Source organism: Trachypithecus francoisi, unplaced genomic scaffold (assembly GCF_009764315.1).
Source record: "Trachypithecus francoisi isolate TF-2019V2 unplaced genomic scaffold, Tfra_2.0 Lachesis_group16, whole genome shotgun sequence".
NCBI classification, from domain to species: domain Eukaryota; kingdom Metazoa; phylum Chordata; class Mammalia; order Primates; family Cercopithecidae; genus Trachypithecus; species Trachypithecus francoisi.
Genome location: NW_022681461.1, coordinates 57697234 through 57702095, shown reverse-complemented (window position 1 = coordinate 57702095; position 4862 = coordinate 57697234). Strand labels below are relative to the sequence as shown.

General features: G+C 42.2%; 1 pseudogene; it reads left to right on the top strand.

Annotated features, from left to right (window-relative positions):
• Positions 1 to 1966: 1966 nt before the first annotated feature.
• LOC117099362 lies at positions 1967 to 4622 on the top strand (annotated as a pseudogene).
• Positions 4623 to 4862: the final 240 nt, after the last annotated feature.

Here is a 4862-nt window from a genome sequence, read left to right as displayed (position 1 = left end):
TCTCAGCACCACATCACACTTATTCTAAAATTGACCACATAATTGGAAGTAAAATACTCCTCAGCAAATGCAAAACAACGGAAATCATAACAAACAGTCTCTTAGATCACAGTGCAATCAAATTAGAACTCAGGATTAAGAAACTCACTCAAAACCACACAACTACATGGAAACTGAACCTGCTCCTCAATGACTACTGGGTAAATAACAAAATGAAGACAGAAATAAAGAAGTTCTTTGAAACCAATGACAACAAACACACAATGTACCAGAATCTCTGGGACACATTTAAAGCAGTGTTAAGAGGGAAATTTATAGTACTAGATGCCCAAAAGAGAAAGGAAAGATCTAAAACTGACACCCTAACATCACAATTAAAAGAACTAGAGAAGCAAGAGCAAACAAATTCAAAAGCTAACAGAAGACAATAAATAACTAAGATCAGAGCAGAACTTAAGAGGAGAGAGACATGAAAAACCCTTCAAAAAAATCAACGAATCCAGGAGCTGGTTTTTTGAAAATATTAACAAAATAGATAGACCACTAGCCAGACTAATAAAGAAGAAAAGAGAGGCCAGGCGCGGTGGTTCAAGCCTGTAATCCCAGCACTTTGGGAGGCTGAGACGGGTGGATCACGAGGTCAGGAGATCGAGACCATCCTGGCTAACACGGTGAAACCCCGTCTCTACTAAAAATACAAAAAACTAGCCGGGCGAGGTGGCGGGCGCCTGTAGTCCCAGCTACTCGGGAGGCTGAGGCAGGAGAATGGCATGAACCCGGGAGGCGGAGCTTGCAGTGAGCTGAGATCCGGCCACTGCACTCCAGCCCGGGCGACAGAGCGAGACTCCGCCTCAAAAAAAAAAAAAAAAAGAAGAAGAAAAGAGAGAAGAATCAAATAGATGCAATAAAAAATGATAAAGGGGTATCACCACTGATCCCACAGAAATACAAACTACCATCAGAGAATATTATAAACAACTCTACACAAATAAACTAGAAAATCTAGAAGAAATGGATAAATTCCTGGACACATACACCCTCCCAAGTCTAAACTAGGAAGGAGTCGAATCCCTGAAGAGACTAATAACAAGTTCTGAAATTGAGGCAGTAATTAATAGCCTATCAAAAAAAATTAAAAAGCCCAGGACCAGACAGATTCACAGCCAAATTCTATCAGAGGTACAAAGAGGAGCTGGTACCATTCCTTCTGAAACTATTTCAATAGAAAAAGAGGGAATCCTCCCTAACTCATTGTATGAGGCCAGCGTCATCCTGATACCAAAACCTGGCAGACACACAACAAAAACAAGAAAATTTCAGGCCAATATCTCTGATGAACATCGATGCGAAAATGAATCCAGCAGCACATCAAAAAGCTTATCCACCAGGATCAAGTCGGCTTCATCGCTGGGATGCAAGGCTGGTTCAACATACACAAATCAATAAACCATCATTCTCAGCAAAATATCACAAGAACAGAAAACCAAACACCACATGTTCTCACTCACAAGTGGGAGTTGAACAATGAGAACAATTGGACACAAGGAGGGGAACATCACACTCCAGGGCCTGTTGGGGGGTTGGGGGATAGGGGAGGAATAGCATTAGAAGAAATACCTCACGTAGATGATGGGTTGATGGGTGCAGCAAACCACAATGCAATGTGTATACCTAGGTAACAAACCTGCACATTCTGCACATGTACCCCAGAACTTAAAGTATAATAATAAAAGGTGCTGCCTCAGGATGTAAAGTGTAACAGAGGGGCCAGGGTGGGCAATGCGGGCCTGTGAGACCTTTGGTTGCCCGTGTCCCAGCTCCCCCGGCAGGCGCCTTGGCAATGGTCCGCTCTGTTTGCTGCCTGCGGATTCGGGTTTCAGACTGAAGGCTGCGTGTTCTCTGCAGCTTATTGTGGCCCCTGACAGGCCAAGTTTACTTTGGCAACTGCCAGAGAAGCCTTTGCGCTATGGAGGAGCCTGGGGCTACCCCTCAGCCGTATTTGGGGCTGGTCCTGGAGGAGCTAGGCAGGGTTGTGGCAGCACTGCCCCAAAGTATGAGACCAGACTCTAATCCTTATGGTTTTCCATGGGAGTTGTTGATATGTGCAGCTGTTGTTGGATTTTTTGCTGTTCTCTTTTTTTTTGTGGAGAAGTTTTAGATCGGTTAGGAGTCGGCTTTATGTGGGAAGAGAGAAAAAGCTTGCTGTAACGCTTTCTGGACTAATTGAAGAGAAATGTAAACTACTTGAAAAATGTAGCCTTGTTCGAAAAGAGTATGAAGGCTATGAAGTAGAGTCATCTTTAAAGGATGTCAGTTTTGAGAAGGAGGCAGCAGAAGCACAAAGTTTGGAGGCAACCCGTGAAAAGCTAAACAGGTCCAATTCTGAACTTGAGGGTGAAATACTCCGTCTAGAAAGAGGTAAGAGAAATCTAAACATTCTGAACAAGGTGAATTGATGGTGGATATTTCCAAAAGGATACAGTCGCTAAAAGATGAGTCAAAATCCCTCAAATCACAAGTAGCTGAAGCCAAAATGAACTTCACCATATTTCAAATGAATGAAGAATGACTGAAGATAGTAGTAAAAGATGCTTTGAATGAAAATTCTCAACTTCAGGAAAACTAGAAACAGCTTTTGCAAGAAGCTGAGGCATGGAAAGAGCAAGTGAGTGAACTTAATAAACAGAAAATAACATTTGAAGACTCCAAAGTACACACAGAACAAGTTCTAAATGATAAAGAAAATCACATCAAGACTCTGAACGCTTGCTAAAGATGAAAGATCAGGCTGCTATGCTTGGAGAAGACACAGCAGACGTTGATAACTTGGAATTAGAAATGAACAGTGAATCAGAAAATGGTGCTTACTTAGTTAATCCTCCAAAAGGAGCTTTGAAGAAACTGATTCATGCTGCTAAGTTAAATACTTCTTTAAAAACCTTAAAAGGAGAAAGAAACCAAATTTATAGTCAGTTATCTGAAGTTGATAAAACAAAGGAAGAGCTTACACTTACAGAGCATATTAAAAATCTTCAGACTGAACAAGCATCTTTGCAGTCAGAAAACACACATTTTGAAAGTGAGAATCAGAAGCTTCAACAAAAACCTAAAGTAATGATTGAATTATACCAAGAAAATGAAATGAAACTCCACAAGAAATTAGCAGTAGAGGAAAATTACCGGTTAGAGAAGGAAGAGAAACTTTCTAAAGTGCACGAAAAGATCAGCCATGCCACTGAAGAGCTGGATCTATATAAGCGAAGAGCTGTTCTGAAAAGCTGGATCTATAGAAAGCAAGCCAAAGATCTTGAAGAAGAATTGGAGAGAACTATTCATTCTTATCAAGGATGGATTATTTCCCACAATAAAAAAAGCACATAAGGCCGGGCGCGGTGGCTCAGGCCCATAATCCTACCACTTTGGGAGGCAGAGGCAGGTGGATCACAAGGTCAGGAGATCCAGACCATCCTGGCTAACACGGTGAAACCCCGTCTCTACTAAAAATACAAAAAATTAGACAGGCGTGGTGGCGGACGCCTGTAGTCCCAGCTACTCGGGAGGCTGAGGCAGGAGAATGGTGTGACCCTGGGAGGCAGAGCTTGCAGTGAGCCGAGATCGCACCACTGCACTCTAGCCTGGGCGATAGAGCAAGACTCCGTCTCAAAAAAAAAAAAAAAAAAAAAAAGCACGTAATAATTGGTTGGCAGCTTGGACTGCTGAAAGAAACCTCAATGATTTAAGGAAAGAAAATGCTCACTACAGACAAAAATTAACTGAAACAGAGTTTAAATTTGAACTTTCAGAAAAAGATTCTTATGTCCTTAACGTTCCAATTACAGCATTTGGTGGAGAGCATTCCCCGTATGGTCCCTCAACACTGGGTCGGCCTTCATTCAAAACAAGAGTTTTTCTCTATTCTCCAACCTTGTTGGAGGGTCCACTCAGACTCTCATCTTTGCTTCCAGGGGGAGGAGGAAGAGGCTCAAGAGGTCCAGGGAATCCTCTGGACCATCAGATTATCAGTGAAAGAAGAGAATCAAGATGTGATAGGTTAACCAATCATCACAGGGCTTCTTTTGACACTGGGTCTCTGTCACCTCCATGGGAACAGGACCGTGGGATGATGTCTCCTCCACCAGGACAATCATATCCTGATTCAGCTATTCCTCCTCAAAGGCAAGACAGATTTTATTCTAATTCTGGCACACTGTCTGAACCAGCAGAACTCACAAGTTTTAATATGACTTCTTTGGATGAAATGAATGGGTCAATGCTTTCAGAAATGGAATCCAGTAGAAATGATACAAAAGATGGCCTTGGTAATTTAAATGTGTCTGATTCATCTCTCCCTGCTGAAAATGAAGCAACTGTCCCTTGCTTTTTTCTTCCACCTCTTGCTCCAATCAGAGGTCCATTGTTTCCAGGGAATACAAGGGGCCCATTCATGATAAGAGGACCTCGTCTCCCCCCACCTTGTTCAGGAACCATGTTTGGAGCTTCTTGAGATTATTTTCCACCAAGGGATTTCCCAGGTCCATCACATGCTCCATTTGCAATAAGAAATGTCTACACCGAGGGGTTTTCCTCCTTACCTTCCCCCAAGACCTGGATTTTCCCCCTAACACCCACATTCTGAAGGTAGAACTGGGTTCCCTTCAGGGCTGATTCTGCCTTCACATGAGCCTGCTACAGAACATCCAGAACCACAGCAAGAAACCTGACAATATTTTTGCTCTCTTCAAAAGTAATTTTGACTGATCTCTTTTTCAGTTTAAGTAATTGCTGTTACTTAAGTGATTACACTTTTGCTCACATTGAAGCTTAATGGAATTATAATTCTCAGGATAGTGTTTTCTAAATAA